Here is a 26648-nt window from a genome sequence, read left to right on the forward strand (position 1 = left end):
GTCGAGAATTATTTTGATTGAAGACTGAGATCTGAAAATTCCATATCAGAGTTATTTCCATTTTAGGCATTTTATGTGTTCAACATAAGTGAAATCTAATAGTAACTCAATAATCCAAGGTCATGTATAAATCATTTGCTTTTGCTTCACAATCGTTAAAGATTACAATTAATTTATTTTTTTCAAATTGCTTGCAATATCCTAAGGATGTTGAGAATAATTTTGACCTAAAGAGATTCCATGTGAGATTTATTTCCCTTTGTTTTTAAAAGAAATTAAAATGTAACTGTCTGATAAATCATAAGAAATAGAGACCTAGAAACAGTATATCTATATATATATAAAACGTCTGAATAATAGTCAACGATCTTTCCCACGAGGGCGCTGGATCGTTACGAGTAACGATACATGTACACATAAATAAATTATATAAACGCCTGAAAAGTGTACAAAACAACACCAATAACAAAAAAAGAAAACTATAAATGTAATTATTTATAAATATTTCGGATAACAGATATCCTTCATCAGTATGATTATGATCATGGATGTCAAATGAATCATATTAATCTACTTTGATTAAACTATAACAATCTTGAAATTTATACAATAAAACAGTTAACCCGAACATCATAGTTTAGACGCTTGTACAATTCTAAAAATTCTAAACATGACATAGGTTATATAGCTATTTACAACAGAGACTGCAAAGATATGCTTCAAATAAAAATAGTAATGTGCGATATGAACTGGCACAATTCTAAAATTTAAAAGGTGACGACAGTTACGATGTTACAAGAAAGATTGCGTGAATAAACATTCCAAATAAACAGCACTGACCGATCTAAGTTTGTAAATATTTCAAATTTGACAACGGTAGAGTAATTACAACAGAGGCTGCGTATTTAAACATCCCAAATAAATAGCAGTTAAAAAATATAATAATAAATTTCGTCTAAGGTTAAATAGTTGAACGTGACTGGGTACTTTTACATCCCTCCAAAATGAATAGAACCAAGCAATTTAAACTGATATAATTACAAATTTTTTTTAGAGTTGAGTAAGGTAAAGAAATAGAAGCAGAGACTGTAGTAATAATTAATATAACCCAAATGTAAAGCACTGCATGAATTCGAACTACATCTTTTCATTTATCCCATTTGGTGCCAAAGTTTTTAATTTTCTTATCCAAAATCTTTCCCGAGTGAGTCTATCCTCCCTAGACCAAGCAGTGTTGTGGTCAATGATTGTAGTGGTCAGTCGATTGAGATCTGCCTTAGTGTGGCCAGGGGACCTCAAATGTCGACTGAGGGGGAGGTCTGGCTTGCATTGGTAGTCGCTACGATGGCTGTTCATTCGTTTGTGAAATGGCTGTTCTGACTCGCCAACATACTGTTTACCACATTTACACTGTAGAAGATACACAGCATTTGTTGTTTTGCAATTAACATTGCAAAATATGGTGTATTCTGTACCGGTGGAGTGACTTTTAAAAGTCTGTGTATTCAGTATTTGTTTGCAAGTCAGACATCGTTTGTTTCCGCAACCCTTGCAAGAGCCCACAGAAGAAGAGCCTGCTTTAGAGGATAAATCAGCTCTCACCAGCAAGTCTTTAAGGCTTTTGGGCCTACGGAAAGCTAGTACAGGTGGCTCGGGAAAGATCTTGGATAGTTTAGGATGTTTTTCGATTTCTTTCCAATTTTCGCGGATTAGGTGTGATAAGTTGTCAAATTTGGGATAAGCCAAAACAAAAGGCACCCTCTTGTTGACCTTTTTGTCTTTATATTGCAAAAGTTCATCTCGGCTGATGTTGTTAGCACGAGAGAAACCTTTATCAATGTCTTTTCTTTTGTAGCCCCGATGTTTAGGTGACCACCAAGTTCTTGCAGTCGTCTTTTTGCAGTATCGTTGGTAGAGCAAATCCGTCTATATATACCCGTATATATATATACAAGTCTAAATTGAAAACAACGTTCAAACCTATGATTGCGTTGGATAAAAACCACAGTTTTTATACGTGTGCATGCAAAACAAATTTATTGTTAGAGGGGTCTAAATACAGCACTAACAACATTTTCAAAAAGACCAAAAAAGTGAAAAAGTATATTTTAACAAAACTCATTTGACTAACAGGTCGAACAACAAATGTTCTTAAACCCAGATGACTTCCTTTGGCGATTGCCAAATAAACGAATCACCGATGTAATAAATGGATCTTAATTATAAATTTAATACTAAACAGAAAACAATAAACTTGTGGAAAAGATGGTATACCGCAAACAAAAGGTGGAAAGGTTTTTGTACACCATATCTGGATTTCGACTATTAATGTCTCTTCAGTGATGTTAGGAATCGAAACGGTATTTGGAAAGCCATACAATTTACCTCAATTTAGGATAGACTTTTGAATTTTGAGGAGTCAAAATAGGATGAACGGATCATATAAACCCGAAGGCAAATATAATACAAGCCCAAACGAAAAAATATAAACAAGTCTAAATTGAAAACAACGTTCAAACCTATGATTGCGTTGGATAAAAACCACAATTTTTATACGTGTGCATGCAAAACAAATTTCTTGTTAGAGGGGTCTAAATACAGCACAAACAACATTTTCCAAAAGACCAAAATAGTGAAAAAGTATATTTTAACAAAATGCATTTGACTAACAGGTCGAACAACAAATTAAATGTTCTTAAACCCTGCTGACTGCCATTGGCGATTGCCAAATAAACGGATCACCAATGTAATAAATGGATCTTAATTATAAATTTAATACTAAACAGAAAACAATAAACTTGCGGAAAAGATGGTATACTGCAAACAAAAGGTGGAAAGGTTTTTGTACACCATATCTGGATTTCGACAATTAATGTCTCTTCAGTGATGTTAGTAATCGAAACGGTATTTGGGAAGCCATACAATTTACCTCAATTTAGGATAGACTCTTGAATTTTGAGGAGTCAAAATAGGATGAACTGATCATATAAACCCGAAGGCAAATATAATACAAGCCCAAACGAAAAAATATAAACAAGTCTAAATTGAAAACAACGTTCAAACCTATGATTGCGTTGGATAAAAACCACAATTTTTATACGTGTGCATGCAAAACAAATTTCTTGTTAGAGGGGTCTAAATACAGCACAAACAACATTTTCCAAAAGACCAAAATAGTGAAAAAGTATATTTTAACAAAATGCATTTGACTAACAGGATGAACAACAAATTAAATGTTCTTAAACCCTGCTGACTGCCATTGGCGATTGCCAAATAAACGGATCACCAATGTAATAAATGGATCTTAATTATAAATTTAATACTAAACAGAAAACAATAAACTTGCGGAAAAGATGGTATACCGCAAACAAAAGGTGGAAAGGTTTTTGTACACCATATCTGGATTTCGACAATTAATGTCTCTTCAGTGATGTTAGTAATCGAAACGGTATTTGGGATGCCATACAATTTACCTCAATTTAGGATAGACTCTTGAATTTTGAGGAGTCAAAATAGGATGAACTGATCATATAAACCCGAAGGCAAATATAATACAAGCCCAAACGAAAAAATATAAACAAGTCTAAATTGAAAACAACGTTCAAACCTATGATTGCGTTGGATAAAAACCACAATTTTTATACGTGTGCATGCAAAACAAATTTCTTGTTAGAGGGGTCTAAATACAGCACAAACAACATTTTCCAAAAGACCAAAAAAGTGAAAAAGTATATTTTAACAAAACGCATTTGACAAACAGGTCGAACAACAAATGTTCTTAAACCCTGCTGACTTCCATTGGCGATTGCCAAATAAACTGATCACCGATGTAATAAATGGATCTTAGTTATAAATTTAATACTAAACAGAAAACAATAAACTTGTGGAAAAGATGGTATACCGCAAACAAAAGGTGGAAAGGTTTTTGTACACCATATCTGGATTTCGACAATTAATGTCTCTTCAGTGATGTTAGGAATCGAAACGGTATTTGGAAAGCCATACAATTTACCTCAATTTAGGATAGACTCTTGAATTTTGAGGAGTCAAAATAGGATGAACGGATCATATATATATATGTTCCTGTTGAGACCAAGCACTCTAAATTTGAGGTCCTTCAATCTAAACATAATTGTTGTTTTAAGAAATGATTTGGTTGTAGGTTGATGATTAGAGAAGTCTCATTATTTTCCCCAAAAAAGAACGCCTACTAAAAACATGTGCAAATACTTGTCAAAGAAGTTGGCGCTCGTCTCATCCGATATGATTCTATATTCATTGCAACTCTTTTTCTGATAGGCCACTGTGTGTGCGTAATAAGTATAGCTGTTTCAATAATTGGCATTGAAATCTTTCATACATATGTTATTTTTCGATTTTTAATTCTGAAAAGCAGCGTTGTGTACGGTGTATAGCTGACCACATAAATCCTTCTGTACGGTGCATAGTTAAGTGAATGTACGGTATATAGCTTTTCCAAGGTAAAAATAGATCATGCCCCCGCTTGTTTAGTACCTATATCCACTGTACCGATAATACACGGTGTCCAAACGTATTAAAATATTCCTTTAAAATACCTGTCACCCCATTCACATGCATTTTTCTTACTGAGCAAAATACTCTTTCCCTTTGCTCCTAAAAGCTGTAATGCATTTAAAACTGTTTAGCTTGACTAGAAGTGGTTGAACCAATTACACACCCCTAATTATTATGAGCATGCCAATCACAATACGGCATCACCTTGGTCTCTTTGGAACTCTTTAAATTCCCCCCAACAAAAGAAGAGTTCTGCTTTCATGCCAAAAGCCTAACAAGGGGATATGGGGTTTCATCAACATCAAATATTTCTGTGATTTTTTAAAAAGTTCATGGGAATTTACAATTCATTTCATCCAATAGATAGATAGTTCTATGCCTGTTGGAAGAAGGATCGGGGGTGACGATGGTTCTAACAAATACTGATGTGTTTGTGATCATCTAACGAAAGATTTTTTAATTTTTGCATCCTAGAGCAGGTCTTTGAAGGTAAAACGAGAAGCATTTCCGATAACTGTGTGTTCAATAACTACTTGTCCACGGTAATGAGCTGACACAACTGCATGATGGCATCCCGATTTTTTACCTTTTATTAACAAATCAATTTATCACATGTGCGTTTAAAACGATAGGAGCATGCATTATATACAACAGAAAAGCGTCTATGTGAAAAAAAAATTCAAGGAGAAACTAATTTTGGAGCGGCATGCAGACCAAAAATTTGAGGAAGCTGTAATTTTTTTTTTTATTGAAAAGTCAATTTCTCCAAAACAGGAGCAGAAAAATTCAAAGAACTATTAATCAAATTGGTGTGGCCTAAACAACAAATAATTAGAAATGAAAACTTAAATATAACTATTTTTTCACATCTTAAAGGACTGTAGTATTAAGGTGGTGTACTCTACAACTTGAAAGATGTAGGTTCAAATCTTAGTATGGACAAGAGAGAAAAGCTTTAAATACCTTATTACAACAGTTTGTGTCTTAATAATATGCTAGATACAATAAATTTCATATTGACAAATGAGGTAGAAGATGTGTGTTCATAGTATATAGCCCCCCACCTAATTATATAACAGAAAGTGACCCAATTGCAACAACCAAACATGCTGTAGCTGCATACCAAATTGCAAATCGTATAGGTGGTCATTAAAAGAAAATTAAAATTAGAGAGACATACATAATTTAGAATTGTTTACCTTTATCCCTGTTTGAGGTGTCGAATAAAGTGTACTTAAAGTTTGAATTGTTTTACATTTGTGATCTCGGGGCCTTTTATAGCTGACTATGCGGTATAGGCTTTGCTCATTGTTGAAGGCCGTACCGTGACGTATAGCTGTTAATTTCTGTGTCATTTGGTCTCTTGTGGAGAGTTGTCTCATTGGCAATCATACCAGATATTCTTTTTTATATAGATAAGATTCCATATACAAAACACATTATTTTGCGGGTGTATAGAAATTCAATGAAATCCTATAATTGTTAACACCCATTCATTAATTACAACTGCTGGAAAATTACAGGTACCATGGATTACAGAAACATAACCGAAAACCTCATATACCAAAAAGAAGAGCCTGGTTTATTTAACTAAATTTCAAATTTCTTTTCCAAATTTGTGACCACAAATATATAAATCTGATTAAAAAAAAAATTCTGGTAAGTTGTTATTGGGCTCGTTCACAAGTCCTATGTTTGATCGTAACTTCTTATCATTCAATACAAATCATGACCCATTTTAAGTCATAAGTCCTTTGATTAAACGTAACCCTAGTTCCTTTCAGCAAGGGCAACTGTAAAAAGCTTATTTTACATGTCAACATTAAAGTGACATGTTATATTTCATGCAATGTTTTATGGCAAATTTGATATAGGTGAACATATTTTCAAAGCAAAATTTTACTTTTAAGTTGAAAAGAAAAGTGTTTTGATATATTGCCCATGCAGGTAGCCAACCAGCACTACTTACCAGAAGGGAAATAACACTTTCTGAAATCAATATATGCACCAAAGAAGGAAAAGCTATGAAATTGTGACGCATACAACTAGCTGAACTGGATACAACATTGGTGGTTTCCGTGTATTGATTTACTACTGGCATACTTATGCATTTAGATTTGCATCTCTGGTTAAAATCAGTCTTAAATGTAACAGTATTACTATAAAACTCCTAAATATGTGTTTGTTTTAAAAAATTTAGTGCAATTTATTCAGAAATTTCCACGTTTTCTTTATTGATACAGGATACCATAATCGTTGTATCTTGATGTTTTAGCCAAAAAAATGTATTTATTGGTTTTGAAATTCCAGTTTAATACAATTAATTCCAATGTCAAATTCCTATTAATCCAGTAAAGTAAAAAACTTTCAACTTGGAATTAAAATCTTGAAATAGGCATCATGTGATATTTGTGACCTGTACACCATCTACATGGTTTCCACATTTTAACCAACTTTGGAGGGCTAAAATCGATAAAGTACTTCCTTTCAAGTCATGCATGGTAAAAGTTTACTTCTCCTTTGACAATATTATTGCATTTCTGAAAATTGTTGCAGAACATGATTAAAATTAAAAAAAAAATTGTGACAAAGATACCAACTTTGTACATTCCAAGTGTAACGGAATATAAACATGTAATTCTTTTTAAATTATCTTTATTTACTTAAAATATCAATTACAATTTACTGCTGAAGAAAAAGCAATTCAACGAGCATCGGCAGAATGATAAGAGACGTAATGTCGATTGAATTTTCCAAGGACCCTTTTCATCATTATCCGGAAACAAAGTGTGTTATAACGTCCCTCAAATCTGAAATCGATTTTGTCAAGTCATTGTGCATTTATTTTAACTCAAGTTCGTATGTAACATTATGCACGTAGGAAAAATAATAGACCCCGGTGTGATTTCTTTGAAAATTGTATTTTCCTTTTTTAAACAATATGAATAAAGTCTACAGAATATGCTTGCTACTATCCTGTTTGAAACAAAAACAATGTTTAGACCTAATATTTCATATACCAGGCCATAAGCTCTTAATCACATGTTAGCCACATGTTTCACTTATGACCGGAAATGATTTGGACTTTACGACAAAAACAATTATAATAAAAAAAGTAAATAACTGGACTTCTGTTTCGTGTGAAATGTAACGCATAACGATAACGTCATTTTCTAACTTAATTATTACGAAGAACAAAACTAGAATGTAAATAGTCACTGATTTAACTGTTTAAACATCTCGCGAGAGTTCATAATTGTATATTGTTATGAAGAATACAATTACAACAAAGCAGATTATACCATCTAAAAATGGCTTTACGAAATCGGAAACCAAAGTAATGCTACTTTTCTTACACCTGCTACAGAAATACTTACAGTTCTCAGCAATTTCTTCTGACTAATCTTATTGGAGGATGTTCTTTATTATTTGAAAGCAAAAGTTACAATTTTGCAGGCGACGATTATCTTTAAATCGGGCAGCGTTACACACTTCGGAAGCGAAAATAACGCTAAGAAACGACACACAAAAGCTGCCACATAATCTTAATAATTTGTTTATTTCAAATTCTCTCTAGAGGAAAGTAGAAGACATCGAATTTTAAATGAAAACAAAAGCATTTTAAGGTGGAGTAACAACTTCTCTAACCGAAATACATAAATTTATCACTTTTCTATTGTAATTGGAAACAATTCAAATACCAAATTATTGGCCATATCATATTTTTTTCCTTCATTGTTTTAGCCTAGTCAATTTAGCTCTAAAATCGCTCAACCTGCAACTAATTGCAACACAAGGTTTTTTTAGTGCAAATTATAATAAAGACTTGTACTTACAACATACTAAAACTATACATTGATATAATTTGCGGAAAAGGTTATTTTGGGGTGAGATATGTGGTGTTTAGAGAAAAAATGCTGAAAACTGGAAAAGAAGAAAAATTGTTATTTATGGTTACATCTTTAGACCTAAAGCTTGTTGAAGACAGAAAGCCTTATCTTAATAGAGTATTATGTAGTCCTCTAGTTATTATTAGTCATATTGAAGTAATTTTGAGGTGAAATGAGTGATTTTTAGTGAAAAAACGCTGAAAACTGAAAATGCAGAAAATCTCCGTTGTTAATGGTTAATATTTTTGAAATTTGATCTATATAGAAAAAAGAACATACTATTTTATGTTTTATTTGTGAAGTCCTTTAGTTATCAATATTAATATTTGGGTAATTTTGGTTGAATATATGTTTTAAGACTGAAAACCCGGAAAACTGGAAATGAAAATATCGCGGTTTTTGATGGTTAAAACGTTCAAATTGGGATCTTAACAGAAAATAGAGAATACTATACATTTATTTCCCGTGCCGGAGGGAGATATGAAGATTTGTTCACCCAAGAATATTCATATTTCACGAGGGCTCTGCCCAAGGGAAATATGATTTTTCGAGGGTGAGCAAATCTTCATATCTCCCGAGGCAAAGGGAAATGAATGTTTTATTCCACTGCCTATGCTTTGTTTACTATCAATACATTAAATATTATTTTGCATACATTTTTTTTCTTATCCGCTTGTTTTTGTAAGTCAAACTAAACACGACATACCCATTGATAAACAGTAAGGATCAAAATTTAATTATAAGTCTTTTTGTTTTATCGTCTGAAATAAATTTGAACATGATAATGATTTTTGCTATCGCTATTTTAAGAAGAATAAGAAGTTCAAAATGTTATGTACATTAACCGCGTGTAACGTCGCACGAAGTAATCCCGTTTATCTTCAGAAGTCCTATAGTTATTAGTATTTAAAAAATTGTTATTCTAATGTAAAATGTGATTTGTAGAGAAAAATTGTGAAAAATGGAAATAAAAAACTCGATTATTCATGGTTAAAACTTTTAACATAGGATCTTTATAGACAGATTATATTATCTTATGTTTATCGCATATGTATTCCTCTTGTTATCGATATCAATAATAATCCATTTGTTGTGTGAAATATTTTGTTTTACACACTAACTACAAAACAAGAATATATCCATAGTACACGGATGCCCCACCCGCACTATCATTTTCTATGTTCAGTGGACTGTGGAATTGGGTCAAAACTCTAATTTGGCATTAAAATTAGAAAGATCTTATCATAGGAAACATTTGTACTAAGTTTCAATATGATTGGACTTCAACTTCATCAAAAAATACCTTGACCAAAAACTTTAACAAAAAACTTTAATCTGAAGCAGGACAGACGGACGAACATACAGACACACAGACAGAAAAACATAATGCCCCTAAGTGAGGGGCATATAAAATGAAAATTTTAAAATCTTGGTTATTTCTAGTTTGATTTTTAAAAACGAAAAAATGGAGAATGGATGCAGGGAATGTGTCAAAGAGAAAACAAGGCCACTAATGGGTGTTTACACATAGCAAGTAATCTGGCACACGGAGGTGGGCTTCAGCTGACATCTTAATTATTTTGTACACTAGTTCAGCAAAATGGACACCACCCTAGCTAAACTCCGGTACATACAAATGAACCAAAATTATCACAAAAAAAACCACACACAAGACAAACACAGGCTAGAGGTCCCTGACTTGGGATATATGCAATAATGTGGCAGGGGTAAAACATGTTGTGTGAGAACTCAACCCTCCCCTAGTTTCTCTAAGACAATATAGAACTCAGTTTTAAATATGTGCATTTTGTGGAAGTTTGAAATTTTATTCTATGTTTCGGTTATTTATTTATAGTAATTATACGTGTAGGTATAATAAACAAAAACTGATTGTGTTCAAAATAACTGTAAATCAGTTTGGTTACTGACTTTGATTTTGTCATGTTAATTACTGGAAAAGTCATTTTTCTAGTGTCCTTGCATCGTCATTGACTGTAGTCCTTTTTGTGTATTTTTTCATTAGCTACTTTTACAATATTTGAATTGCATAAAGTCACAGTTAAACACCGACGATGTGATTGCAGATTTCTCTTAATGTGTTTCTAATTTTATTTAGCAAGCTCTATCAATATCCACGTCTAATTTCAGATATATAAGCTTTTTAAATTTAGGAACTGATACTAGTTCACTGAATTAGCATTAAAAGAGGGACAAAAGATACCAGAGGGACAGTCAAACTCATAGATCGAAAATTAAATGTAGATCTGATATTGTTTAAGGCAATTTCAAGAGCAGCCTTTTCAATACGATTATAAGTTTACCTCAAGAGCTTGAATTCAAATAGTAATTGTACTAGAGTGGTCCAATTTTGGATGTTGAAAATGAGATAAGCACTGTTGAATGAATTAATGGGATCACTTCCTGGAGGAAGTGTTAATAGCAACAGCGCCTTATGTGTGTACCCTATAAACCTGCATGCATTCTAGTGGTCTGAAACATCAACCAAATGGTAATGACAAAGAACTAACATGGGTTGTCTGTATGGAACGCCACAGCTGTCTTATGTGGAACTCTGATATTACTTTATGTTGTTTTATTATTACTTGATGATATTTTGTCTTTACTTAATATGGTTTTGACATTACGTAATGATGTTTTGATATAACTCAATATGGAATAGTCATTACTTAATGATATTTCGATATTACACGATATGGTTTCGTATTGACTTGATATAGTTTTGTCATTACTCAATATGGTTTTGTCATTACTCGATGTGGTTTCACCATTATTTAATGTGGTTGTGTCATTCGTCAATGTGGTTTTAACATTACTTGATGTGAATGTGACTTAACGTTATGTAGTTGTTTCATTACATGATGTGGTTTTGTTATTTTGTAATGATGATTTGCCTATTCTTTATATGGTTTTAACATTACATAATGATGTTTCAAAATTTGACGATTTTACACTACATGATGTGTTTGTTTCATTATTTGATGTGGTCCTGTCATTCTTTGATGTGGTTATACCATTACTTGATGAGGTAAAATCACGTGACCAATTCGGAAAAACCTGTTCTATTTTAAGATAGATTTCCATGTTGTATGTGCCTTGGATGAGTGTGGCCATCCATCGAATTAAAGTTCGGGTTACTGTTTGAGTTAAACTTTGAGTTAGTCTTTGATTTCGAATTCAAGTCATTATTAGAATTAAAGTTTTAGTTAGCATTGAGTTTCGAGTTGGACTTCGAGTTTGAGTCACATTTAACTGAGGTAGAGTTCTAGTTACAACATTAAATTTGAGTCACTTTTTGAGGTAGAGTTTGTGTAAGATTCGAATTTAAGTCTCATTTAGATTAATTAAGATTTTGAGTTGAAATTCGAGCTATCTTATATGAGTTCGTAATTAAATTTTCTTTCGCGGAACAATTAAGGACTTTTGCTCGGGCTTCTGAAAAGAGGGCTCTGGGGTATGCGTACAAAAGATAAAAAATGCTACAGTATACAAAACGCAACATAGAAGTTGAAATAAAGTTAGATGTGGTGTGATTGACAATGAGACAACTATCCATCAGAGTTGAAATGCAGTGGATGTAAGAAATCATATATAGGCAACCGTACAGCCTTCAACACACCGTATAGTCAGCTACAAAAGGCCACCATGCAACATGTGAAAAAATTCAAACGAAAAAACAAACGGTCTTATTTATAAATAAACAATCTACAAAAAAAAATGACACACATTTATACAACGACAACAATTGAACTTCATGCTCCTGACTTGGGGCAGGTACATAAAGAAAGTGCACGTGGCGGAGTTTAACATGTATGTGAGCGCTAAATCCTAACCTTACATCGGACTGTTACAGTTGTGTAACAGCACAACACGAGAACAAAATGTAAATTAGACAAAGTGATGTCCCCGCACTCAACTCATTTAACCGCTTATACCCTAAAAATGATAAAAAAAAAGTTCAATTATCTCCCAAAAGAGCAAAAGATAATAAAAAATAAAAACCCTGATTCAATATATGTACAAACAGACAGTAAAGAGAAAACTTCCTAGGATTCAACTGTAGGAGGAGTTATGCGGAATAACTATATACCCATAATGGGACGGACAGAAGGACTGACAGAAGGACGGACGGACAGACGGACGGACGGACAGGGGTAAAACAATATGCCCCCCCCCCCCCCCCCCCCCCAACTTTCAGTTGCGGTTGCATACAAAACAGTTTCATTTGGCTGTTTCAATAGATCGGTATGACTGGGTAATATAAATCCATCGGGGTGATCTCGGATGCTCCAGAAAGGCACCCGTTGTGTTATTCGAGAAAGTACAAACCCAGTGATTTGGTTTTATTTGGTAGTTTACATTCAAGGAAAAGATTACGGTTTTATGGTTACGACCACTGGAACATGTCCGTCGTCACATATGAAACAGATATTCCAAAAAGTTTATTTTTCAATTAGTGCGAGGTAGATCGGGGAATTCAATTGATTACAAATAAAAGATTGATATTCGTATAAGTTCAAATGATCATTTACGCCAAAAAACATTCGGAGAATTCTTATTTTATAGTAATGATGCTTTGTCGCTTAATCCGAGCCCCCCTCCCCCCGTTTCCCTGTAACTTTAGTGTGAGTTGATTTGAAGTGTTTCATTTGTTAACAATAAAGTTCAAATCTTTTGATTTGTGTCGAGCCTGCGACTTCAATGTAGCGGCAGTGAGACACAACCTATATTTCGTCGTCGATAGTGGCGTCGGCGTCTCCATCTCAATTTTTTTTATTTCTACTGAGTTTAACCTTTCATTATACATGTTACTAAACATGTATGCCATCATAATTTTGTACTTTTAGAATATCATACTGTATTTGTTTACCTCGACTATTGTATCTGTATTTATATTGTATGTTTCTCTGTAAACTTTTTTTCTTGTTATTGTCTGCCGTTCCCCTTTTTCATACCAAATAACTCTGAACAACCACTCGAACTTTAATTTGAACTTTAACACAATGGATAGTGATACCCATCCAAAGCACATTAAACAAACGATATATTGAAATCTGTTTAAAAATAGAACATATTTTTTTCCGAATTGGTCACGTGGTTTTACTTCATCAAGTAATGGGATAACCACATCAAAGAATGACAGGACCACATCAAATAATGAAACAAACACATCATGTAGTGTAAAATCGTCAAATTTTGAAACATCATTGCGTAATGTTAAAACCATATAAAGAATAGGCAAATCATCATTACAAAATAACAAAACCACATCATGTAATGAAACAACTACATAACGTTAAGTCACATTCACATCAAGTAATGTTAAAACCACATTGACTAATGACACAACCACATTAATTAATGGTGAAACCACATCGAGTAATGACAAAACCATATTGAGTAATGACAAAACTATATCAAGTCAATACGAAACCATATCGTGTAATATCGAAATATCATTAAGTAATGACTATTCCATATTGAGTTATATCAACACATCATTACGTAATGTCAAAACCATATTAAGTAAAGACAAAATATCATCAAGTAATAATAAAACAACATAAAGTAATATCAGAGTTCCACATAAGACAGCTGTGGCGTTCCATATGTCTGCTATATGAAAATATTATGGTCAAAGATATATATATACTTACTAGTATATAAAGAAAAGCATTACCATTAGTTCTTTATTTAATATATCTCATTGAATTAATTTAATAAAAGGTAATCAGCTTTAGCCTAAGATCTGTAAAAAAAATGATCATGCATCATCTGTGTATGAATTAAAATTTGTAGTCTCTGTGGGCGACTTTGATGGCCAGAGATAGCGTTTAGATAGTCATGTCTAATCTGAAAGTATGTCTGTTGGTTTTTGTTAGTCGTTTGGGTTGCTTTCTCGTTGACTTTAAAAACCTCAAATCTCTCTTTATTTATAAATATACTCTATTACAGATATATCAATGTTAAAGACGCTGTTTTCTGCTTTCGGAATGCTGACCTGTATTCAACTCATTTGAACGAAACTATAAAAATATTTTAAAAAATACACCTCATACCAAACGAATATAAATGTTTAGCTTTTAATGTCCACTAAACTCAATGATCTCTTGGTAGTAAGTTTGATCGCTTGCCAATGAAACCATCACTTATTATAAAATCTCCCCACTTTAAAAACATAAGAAGATGTTGTATGATTGCCAATGAGAAAACTTTCCACAAGAGATATCAATGATGTGGGTGTGGATGTAAACAACTATAGTTCATCGTCAAAACGAGAAACTCAAAGGCCTGGTTAATGTTAAAACAATAAACGGAAAAACAAATATGACAGACAGCAAACAATTACAACCAAGTAATAAAGGGCCACTGACTTGTGATAATCATATTCATACTGTGCAAGGTTAACGCTGTTTGCGAGCACTCAATCCTCCAATAATCAGGAACAGTTTTTATTCATGGGCCGGCTGAGGACCACCTCCTGGTGCGGGATTTTCTCGTTGCGTTGAAGACCCATTGGTGGCCTTCGGCTGTTATCTGCTCTTGATCTGGTCGGTCTATATCTTTATTCAAATATACAAATTTTGAGACAGGAAAGTGATTCATTTCTAATATTATTCTTTTAAATTGAAATAATTATGTATTGTATTTTATTATTCCAACTGTTAAAAAAAATACAGAACATTTTTTGTATAATTTTATTTTTTTCAACTTTGGCAAATAAGGGGAAGCAACTCATATAACCTTACTTTAACTACAAAACATTTTTATGAATTACACCACTTTCCGCAAAATATATTTTTGTATAGTTTCAGTATGTTGTTCATAGATAGTAACAGACTTGTTTTTCAGAGAAAAACTTTGTGTTGCAATTAGTTGCAGGTTGTTAACTAAATTGACTAGACTATTTTGTACACAAATCAGGACATAAGTTTTCTCATGTGAATTGTTTTACATTTGTCATTTTGAGGCCTTTTATAGCTTGCTTTAGGGTATGGGTTTTGCTCATTGTTAAAGGTTGTATGGTGACCTATATGTGCTAACTTCTATATCATTTAGTCTCTGGTGGAGAATTATCTCATTGGCAATCATGCCACATCTTCTTATTTTCATCTTTATCACAAACTTTTAACAGTTGTTGATGTCACAGCCAATGCCAGAAACAGCACCCTTAAGTCTTGCCTCAGGTACATTTTTAGATGAGACGAAAATTCCTGAAGTTATAAATCTAATTATCTAGAGAAAGAATCAACTTCAACTAAAAACATACCCTTAAACTTTGTCTAACAAGAATCCTTCCCAGATTAACAGAAACACCAAGATCGACAGCATAAATTCCTTTTGTTGTTTGACTTCCATCTATTTCATGTAGGTCATCTTTCTGAATGTGAAGAGTTGGTAGAGTATTATCAAGAAGCTCCAAATTCAGCCATTTTTTAGAGAAGCTATAATACCAATAAACTGTCCAGTTGTACTTTATATTGGTCAGTGAACAGGTTGATTTGATGGCAGCAGTGAGTTTGACATCTTCCATACTCTGGTATCTACATGTAGCATACAGTTTATTAGCCACTCCCGATATCATCACGGTGATACTGCAACTCTGACCTGTACAACTACACAGAAATGCTACATTAAAAGAAAAACAAGTTGTTAGAAATTTTACTGACCCCCAATCTTTTCCAAAACAAGGTGAGGTAAGTTATCTTTTTAAATTGTCAAACCTCGAAATCAAAAGTGTACTCTTCATAAAGATAAATTTGATTATTGATATCAAATTCACATTCTATATTTTGGCTTTTCAAGTTTGGTGAAGATATTTTTTGCATTTAAATGTATCAGTAAAACACAGGAAAATCAAACTACATATTTTCAAAATTTTACTCTGGATGTCTTCTGATCTTAAAAAAGCTTCTGTCCAAGTTTAATAACATTCCATGAAGGTTTTACTAAATAAACTTTAACCACAGAATGAACCTGTTGGTGACAACAACCACACTGTCTACAGAATGTAGGATAGCTATGTCTTGCTTCCCCAACAAAATGTTGCAGGCTCAACAAAAGTGAAATATGTACCATTAATTTTTTCAGAGATATAATCAACTAACTAGAGGCTCTAAAGAGCCTGTGTCGCTCACCTAGGTCTATGTGCATATTAAACAAAGGACACAGATGGATTCATGACAAAATTGTGTTTTGGTGATAGTGATGTGTTTGTATATCTTACTTTACTGAACATTCTTGCTCCTTACTATTATCTCTATCTATAATGAACTTGGCCCGGTAGTTACAGTGGAAAATATTTTGTAAAAATTTACAAAAATTTACAAAATTTATGAAAATTGTAAAAAATTTACTATAAAGGGCAATAACTCCTTAAGGGGTCAATTGACAATTTTGGTCATGCTGACTTATTTGTAGATCTAACTTTGCTGTACATTATTGCTGTTTACAGTTTATCTCTATCTATAACTAGAGGCTCTAAAGAGCCTGTGTCACTCACCTTGGTCTATGTGCATATTAAACAATGGACATAGATGGATTCATGACAAAATTGTGTTTTGGTGATGGTGATGTGTTTGTAGATCTTACTTTACTGAACATTCTTGCTCCTTACTATTATCTCTATCTATAATGAACTTGGCCCAGTAGTTACAGTGGAAAATATTTTGTAAAAATTTACAAAAATTTACAAAATTTATGAAAATTGTAAAAAATTGACTATAAAAGGCAATAACTCCTTAAGGGGTCAATTGACAATTTTGGTCATGTTGACTTATTTGTAGATCTAACTTTGCTGTACATTATTGCTGTTTACAGTTTATCTCTATCTATAATAATATTCAAGATAATAACCAAAAGCTGCAAAATTTTCTTAAAATTACCAATTCAGGGGCAGCAACCCAACAACATATTGCCTGATTGGTCTGAAAATTTCAGGGCAGATAGATCTTGACCTAATGAACAATTTTATACCATCAGATTTGCTCTAAATGCTTTGGTTTCAGAGATATGAGCCAAAAACTGCATTTTACCCTATGTATTATTTTTTTGCCATGTCGGCCATCTTGGTTTGTGGGCAGGGTCATCGGACACATTTTTTAAACTAGATACCCTAATGATAATTGTGAACAATTTTGGTTAAATTTGTCTTAGTAGTTTCAGAGGAGAAGATTTTTGTAAAAGATTACAAAAATTTACGAAAAATGGTTAAAAATTGACTATAAAGGGCAATAACTCCTTAAGGGGTCAACTGACCATTTTAGTCAAGTTGACTTATTTGTAGATCATACTTTGCTGAACATTATTGCTGTTTACAGTTTATCTCTATCTATAATAATATTCAAGATAATAACCAAAAACGGCAAAATTTCCTTAAAATTACCAATTCAGGGGCAGCAACCCAAAACGGGTTATCCGATTCATCTGAAAATTTCAGGGCAGATAGATCTTGACCTGATAAACAATTTTACCCAATGTCAGATTTGCTCTAAATGCTTTGGTTTCAGAGATATAAGCCAAAATCTACATTTTACCCCTATGTTCTATTTTTAGCCATGGCAGCCATCTTGGTTGGTTGGCGGGGTCATCAGACACATTTTTTAAACTAGATACCCCAATGATGATTGTGGCCAAGTTTGGTCAAATTTGGCCCAGTAGTTTCAGAGGAGAAGATTTTTGTAAAAGTTTACGGACGACGGACGCAAAGTGATGAGAAAAGCTCACTTGACCTTTCAGGTCAGGTGAGCTAATAATATTCAAGATAATATAACCAAAAGCTGCAAAATTTTCTTAAAATTACCAATTCAGGGGCAGCAACCCAACAAAGTGTTGCCTGATTGGTCTGAAAATTTCTGGGCAGATAGATCTTGACCTAATGAACAATTTTATCCTCATCAGATTTGCTCTAAATGCTTTGGTTTCAGAGATATGAGCCAAAAACTGCATTTTACCCTATGTACTATTTTTTAGCCATGTCGGCCATCTTGGTTCGCGGGTGGGGTCATCGGACACATTTTTTAAACTAGATACCCTAATGATGATTGTGGACAAGTTTGGTTAAATTTGTCTTAGTAGTTTCAGAGGAGAAGATTTTTGTAAAAGATTACAAAAATTTACGAAAAATTGTTAAAAATTGACTATAAAGGGCAATAACTCCTTAAGGGGTCAACTGACCATTTTGGTCATGTTGACTTATTTGTAGATCTTACTTTGCTGAACATTATTGCTGTTTACAGTTTATCTCTATCTTTAATAATATTCAAGATAATAACCAAAAACGGCAAAATTTCCTAAAAATTACCAATTCAGGGGCAGCAACCCAACAACGGGTTGTCCGATTCATCTGAAAATTTCAGGGCAGATAGATCTTGACCTGATAAACAATTTTACCCCAGTCAGATTTGCTCTGAATGCTTTGGTTTCAGAGATATAAGCCAAAATCTATATTTTACCCCTATGTTCTATTTTTAGCCATGGTGGCCATCTTGGTTGGTTGGCCGGGTCACCGGACACATTTTTTAAACTAGATACCCCAATGATGATTGTGGCCAAGTTTGGTCAAATTTGGCCCAGTAGTTTCAGAGGAGAAGATTTTTGTAAAAGTTAACGACGACGACGGACGACGGACGCCAAGTGATGAGAAAAGCTCACTTGGCCCTTTGGGCCAGGTGAGCTAAAAATGTACGAAAATGATCTATAAATGTATAGAATGAACCTAAATTTAAATGCATCGATAAAATACATTACATATGCACTTTGAATTACATTTTCTTGAAATTCCACAGATTTGTTTTTTCAGGAATGCCAGGGTTTTGTACTTTGTTGGTTTAGGTAGCAATACACAGTTAGAAGTTTAGTTTCGCATTATGGCCATGGTGAATTTTTTAAATATGAAAGTTTTTGTACAATAAAATTGATTTTTAGATAATTGAAGAATAATATAGCCTTCTTAGTGGGTTTATATGAACATTTAGATTGTTTTTAGCATGTTTTATAGGCCATTTTTCTGTTTGACCGTCCGTATTTTCCTATCCGTACCGCCCATAGGTCCATAAATTATAGTAGTGTTTATCAACAAAGATTTTGCGCTCGATCTTTTCAATTCAATTTTATGGAAAAACGAGCAGAAATGCATATGATTTTTTTTTGACCTCTTGATAGATATATGTCTATGGATTCAGGAAAGGTATCACTGTAATTGATTGAAATTTTCCTTTGGACCAAATTTTGGAGACTTTTGTGACATGTTCACCCCCTTTTTTTGCAATATTTTGCATCAAAGAAATGCAGATTGTTGCCATGGTTACACCCAAAAGAGATTATATTTCACCATTATAACCATTAGAAATCAAATCTATGGAAGATTTTCTTTCTATAAATATACACATGCATAACACAAATATAAAGCCTTATTTGTTAGAAAGGAAGGGAAAGAGGGTGTTTAAAAATTATGAGTGTCAATTTTAAGTTTTTTTCCTAACTGTGTATTGCTACCTTATGGCATTTGACAAAGCACAGAATTGCTTATTTTTAGACAAATCATACCACAAATCTATTGATATTTAGATTATAGATACAATTCTGAGGGAGAAACATCTTTTAGTATGACAATATATGTTAGTTTTGTTGTTTATTGTCCTTAGCAACCAATATAGACATTTTGACACAAAGACTTGGTTCGGTCATAAATTGATACTTTATTGGCTACCCCTTGGAAAAGAAACAATGCGCGTTATGTAGAAACCTCAGAAGGGAACGCTTTATATTTTTTTATGCGACTAAATCAAATTCATTATTTTAGCAAGTATAAAGTCACAATTTAGCATGAATTAAGTCTAAATTTGTTCCCGCTGTTATAAATTAATTCAGTATTTGCTAAATTTTAACCAAGGCTTTGGTATGCTAATACACAACAAAATTGACATTCTTAAGCCTTAAAATAGCTTTAACTTGTAAAATTTGTCTACTGTTAAGGTTAATTTAAGTTTTTAAACAAGAAAAGACAAGCACAGAAGGTATAGTTTTAGAAATTTGACTAAAAAAGGAGAATTTACACTTTGACATGGTATGTTTCACCAAATCACTTTTTTGTTGCAATTCAGTGTCAACTGCTAACCTTCATAAAATATTTATTTCTGAACCAATTTTCAAAACTAGCAGGCCAATTTGCTCGTTTAAGCTAGCAGAACACGGAAATCCATTTAAAATGGAATTGGGAAAAAAAATGTTTATCCTTAAGGTAGCAATACACAGTTAGAAGTTTAGTTTCGCATTATGGCCATGGTGAATTTTTTAAATATGAAAGTTTTTGTACAATAAAATTGATTTTTAGATAATTGAAGAATAATATAGCCTTCTTAGTGGGTTTATATGAACATTTAGATTGTTTTTAGCATGTTTTATAGGCCATTTTTCTGTTTGACCGTCCGTATTTTCCTATCCGTACCGCCCATAGGTCCATAAATTATAGTAGTGTTTATCAACAAAGATTTTGCGCTCGATCTTTTCAATTCAATTTTATGGAAAAACGAGCAGAAATGCATATGATTTTTTTTTGACCTCTTGATAGATATATGTCTATGGATTCAGGAAAGGTATCACTGTAATTGATTGAAATTTTCCTTTGGACCAAATTTTGGAGACTTTTGTGACATGTTCACCCCCTTTTTTTGCAATATTTTGCATCAAAGAAATGCAGATTGTTGCCATGGTTACACCCAAAAGAGATTATATTTCACCATTATAACCATTAGAAATCAAATCTATGGAAGATTTTCTTTCTATAAATATACACATGCATAACACAAATATAAAGCCTTATTTGTTAGAAAGGAAGGGAAAGAGGGTGTTTAAAAATTATGAGTGTCAATTTTAAGTTTTTTTCCTAACTGTGTATTGCTACCTTACAGAATTTACAGAAAGATTCAGGTCGGTCGGTTGTGAAAAACAAAACAAAAAAAAAACCCAACTTTTTACAAGACGTTAAATAAAGAGCTGCGACATGAGCCCATGATACGCCCATAGCTTTTTCTACAAATATAAAAGTTCCATAATTCCTCAATGTCATATCAGAAATTTATAAAAACAAGAGGCTCTCAAGAGCCTGAATCGCTCACCTGTAATTTTTTGCTTAAATCTTCCATCAATGATTATTTTTGCTATTTAATATATATTAATGAGTGGCTTAAAATTCCATTGAGATGTTCTATGTTCTTTGTATCTGTCATATTTTCTTCAAAAGCAAAGAAATACATTTTACCCCTATGTTCCATTTTAGCCATAGTGGCTATGTTTCTTGACGTACAAGAAAATAAAATACAAAATTTATACTAGATATTCTGAAACTCATTCAGCCCAAGTTTGGCTGAAATTGATTCAGCAGTTTCAAAGGAGAAGATTTTTTAAAGTAAGCAAACTAGATGAACAAATTGTGAAAAATTGTCTTTAAAGGGCAATAACTCCTTAAGGACACATTTGACAATTTTGGTCATTTAACTTATTTGTAGATCTTACTTTGCTGAACATTTTTGCTGTTCACAGTTTATCTTTATCATTAATAATATTCAAGATAATAACCAAAAACTGCAAAATTCTTTAAAATTACCAATTTAGTGGCAGCAACCCAACAATGGACTATTAGATTCATCTGAAAATTTCATGGCTGATAGAACTTGGCCTAATGAACATTTTAACCTCTCATCAGATTTGCTCTAATTGCTTTAGTGTTTGAGATATATTAGCCAAAAACTGCATTTTACCCCTATGTTCTATTTTTATCCATGGCGGCCATGTTTTTTGACAAAACAGAAAATGAAACACAATCTTTATTCTAGATACCCTAAGGATCATTCAGCTTAAGTTTGGTTGGAATTGGTTTAGTAGTTTCAGAGGAGAAGATTTTTTAAAGTTAGAAAACATGATAAACAAATTGTGTAAAATTGTCCTTAAAGGGCAATACTCCTTAAGGGGTCAATTGACAATTTTGGTCATATAAACTTATTTGTAGATCTTACTTTGCTGAACATATTTACTGTTTACAGTTTATCTTTATCATTAACACTATTCAAGATAATAACCAAAAACTGCAAAATTCCCTTAAAATTACCAATTTAGTGGCAGCAACCCAACAATGGGTTATTAGATTCATCTGAAAATTTCAGGGCTGATAGAACTTCACCTAATGACCACGTTTACGCCATGTCAGATTTGTTCTAACTCCTTTGGTTTTTGAGATATAAGCCAAAAACTGCATTTTACCCCTATGTTCTTTTTTTAGCCATGGCGGCCATGTTTTTTGACGAAACATAAAATAAAACACAAAATTTATTCTAGATACACTAAGGATCATTCAGCTTAAGTTTGGTTGGAATTGGTTCTGTAGTTTCAGAGGAGAAGATGTTTGAAATAGTTTACACAAGATGGACGACGACGATGGACGCCAAGTGATGGCTAAAGCTTACAGTTCCTTCGGAACGGTGAGCTAAAAACTAAAGGGAGCTTATTTCAATAGATATAAACTAGTCATCAAAGTTCCATGAAAACTGCTCAAAGCATTTTTGAGTTAATGTCCAAAAACTGGAAAATCCTCCCTTTTATATGAACAAAATCCCATAACTCAAAAAACATAAAATCTTAAATTTATAAAAATAGAAAGGGAGCTTACATCAATAGATATAAATAATTCACCAAAGTTTCATGAAAATTGGTTAAAGTATTTTTGAGTCATTATCAGACATGTTGATGACAGACTGACCAACGGACAAAGGTATACCATGATAAGTCATGTTAAAGGACATATAAAAATGTATAGAATTACTGTATACTTCAGCTTTAGTACAGTATTTGCATTCTAAAATTTTAGTGGCAAACATTTTTCACAGTTGTTAATAACATACGATGCAGGTCATTGCCATATATTTTCGTAAAGAAGGGGTTTTAGTGCATTTACAAACAGGACATTGTCATTTCACGATAAATGAAATTTTTTTAAAAAGCTTTAAATTGGTTTCTATCTATTTTCACATAACACGGTGAATATAATGAGCTTCAAGCAGGAAAGCATGTGAAAACAAGAATGTGTCCATAGTACACGGATGCCCCACTCGCACTATCATTTTTTTTATGTTAAGTGGACCGTGAAATTGGGGTCAAAACTCGAATTTGGCATTAAAATTAGAAAGATTATATCATAGGGAACATGTGTACTAAGTTTCAAGTTGATTGGACTTCAACTTCATCAAAAACTACCTTGACCAAAAACTTTAACCTGAAGCGGGACAGATGGACGAACGGACGCACAGAACGAAAAACATAATGCCCCTAGGTGGGGCATAAAAAATTGCAAACATGTTGCACGAAAATAACAGTTGACCTGCCGCAAAGTAGACATGTCCAATGTGAAAGACGGTATATTCATTGGTTTCATCCTTTTTGCCACTAACTCCTCTTTTCATATCCAAATAAACAAAGAATGTTTTACAACCTATGAAACAGGAAAATTCCAAATTGTATGTAATCATCTTCTGTTAGCGTGTACTTGATGTCTTTCCTGTTTGGACGAGTCCATTTCATATATTTGGTGATGATGCAGCTTATCCAAAAATGGGTTGCTATAAAATCTTACAGAATTATGACAAAAAAGGAAAGAAACTTATTTTAAAAGGATAATAACATAGGTTTTCGTTCCCTAAATTTATTTGCGTAAACAACATTTCAAGATCTGTTCATTTGTCTATTTTCAGAATTTTATTTCGCAACAGATTATATTATGATTTTTCTTTAACACAAGGACGATGTGTTATCAGTTCTGTTTATGTTTAAATATGATACAATAAACTCATAATTTGATGTAAATGCTACTACACAGATATTTTTTATTGATATTCCAGGGATAATGAATTTGGTAGAGTCATGAGAGTAGGCAGAAATAAGAAAAGAAGGAATTTCAAATCTTTTTTTTTCTTTTCTGAAATTCAGAACTATAGGCTCTAAAGAGCCTGTGTCACTCACCTGCATCTTGAACAATGGCCATTTTTTAGTCAAAATCATCATTATAGGGAAATAACTTTATTAAGAACTAGATGACAATTTCAGTCATGTTGACGTATTTGTAGATCTTGTACTGCTGATCTTTTTTGCTTTTTAAAGACTCTTTCTACATTTGTATCTAATATACTTATATATATATCAAGATAATAGGCAAAAACTAAAAACTAGAGGCTCTCAAGAGCCTGTGTCGCTCACCTTATTTACTGATGCTTTGGAAATCATGTAAAATAAGGTTAAACCATAATTAATAGTATTAGATATTAGATATTATAATGATATCTAAGATAACAACAAAAAACTGCAAAATTTTTGTAAAATTACTAACTCAGGGGCAGCAACCCAACAACGGGTTGTCGGATTCGTCTGAAAATTTCAGGGCAAATAAATCTAAATCTGATAAACATTTTTGCCACTTGTCAGATTTGCTCTAAATGCTTTAGTTTCAGAGATATAAACCAAAAACTGCATTTTACCCCTATGTTCTATTTTTAACCAAGTCGGCCATGATGGTTGGAAGGCGGGGTCATCGGACAAATTTTTTAAACTAGATCCCCTTATAATGATTATGGCCACGTATGGTTAAATTTGTCTCAGTAGTTTCAGAGAAGAAGATTTTTGTAAAAGATTACAAAAATTATGAAAAATTGTTAAAAATTTACTATTTAGGGCAATAACTCCTAAAGGGGTCCACTGACAATTTTGGTCATGACAACTTATTTGTAGATCTTACTTTGCTGAACATTATTGCTGTTTACAGTTTATCTATATCTATAATAATAATCAAGATAAAAACCAAAAACTGCAAAATTTCCTTAAAATTACCAATTCAGGGGCAGCAACCCAACAACAGGTTGTCAGATTTGTCTGAAAATTTCAGGGCAGATAGATCTTGACCTGATAATCAGTTTTACCCTATGTCAGATTTACTCTAAATGCTTTGGTTTCAGAGATATAAGCCAAAATCTACATTTTACCCCTATGTTCTATTTTTAGCCATGGCGGCCATCTTGGTTGGTTGGTGGGGTCATCGGACACAATTTTTAAACTAGATACCCTAATGATGATTGTGGCCAAGTTTGATAAATTTGGCCCAGTGGTTTCAGAGGAGAAGATTTTTGTATAAAGCTAACGACGACGGACGACGACGACAACAACGGACGACGGACGCCAAGTGATGAGAAAAGCTCACTTGGCCCTTCCGGCCAGGTAAGCTAAAAATGGTAAAATTCATCTTTAAAGGGCAATAACTCCAATTAAGAGTCGACTGAAGATTTCAGCAAAGTGGCTCATTTGTAGATCTTGTATTGCTGATCGTTTTTGCGATCTAAAGTTTCTATCTATCTATTATAATTATCAAGATAACAGGCAAAAGTGTTAAAATATGGGAAAAATCATCATTAAAGGGCAATAACTTCAATAAGGAGTTGACTGACAATTTTGGTCATGTTCACTTATTTGTAGATCTTGTCTTGCTGATCATTTTGGTTATTTATAGTTTCTATCTATCTATTAAAGTTTATAAGATATTAGGCAAAAATGCAAACAATTGATAAAAATCGTCATCAAAGACCAATATATCCAATAAGGAGTCTTCTGACAATTTTAGCCATTAGACTTAATTGTAGATCTCGTCTTGCTGATCACTTTTCCAGAATAAAGATTCTTTCCATCTATTTTAGTTTTTCAAATAATCAGCAAAAAAGGAAAAAAATAGTAAAATTTGACATTTACGGGCAATTACTCCTACAAGAAATTGTCTGACAGTTTTGACATAAATAGACAGCAGATAGATCTCAACATTCTAAACATTTCTGTCCCTTTCAGATTTTCTCTACTCAAAGCGATTTTCAAGATAAAAGACAAAACTTGCATTTTACCCCTATGTTCTATTTTTAGCCATGTCGGCCATCTTGGTTGGGAGGTGGGGTCATCGTACACATGTTTTAAACTAGATACCCTCATGATGATTGTGACCAAGTTTGGTATAATTTGACCCAGTGGTTTCAGAGCAGAGTTTTCTAAGATATTAATGAAAAACGCAAGAAAATGGTAAAAATCTTTATTAAAGGGCAATAACTCCAATAAGGTGTCTTCTGACAATTTTGCCCTTTTTGACTTATTTGTAGATCTTGTCTTTCTGATATTTTTTTCTTA

General features: G+C 32.8%; 1 long non-coding RNA gene across 1 annotated transcript in view; it reads right to left on the reverse strand.

Moving 5' to 3' along the window:
* Window positions 1-26648, reverse strand: part of LOC127733796 (uncharacterized) — a 51148-nt gene that overhangs the window by 16018 nt on the left and 8482 nt on the right. The window contains exon 2 of the long non-coding RNA XR_007997157.1: window positions 15715-16073. This is a non-coding gene — a long non-coding RNA (uncharacterized LOC127733796). The remainder of the gene's footprint in view (window positions 1-15714; window positions 16074-26648) is intronic.

Source organism: Mytilus californianus, unplaced genomic scaffold (genome assembly GCF_021869535.1).
Source record: "Mytilus californianus isolate M0D057914Y unplaced genomic scaffold, xbMytCali1.0.p SCAF_3, whole genome shotgun sequence".
NCBI lineage: Eukaryota > Metazoa > Mollusca > Bivalvia > Mytilida > Mytilidae > Mytilus > Mytilus californianus.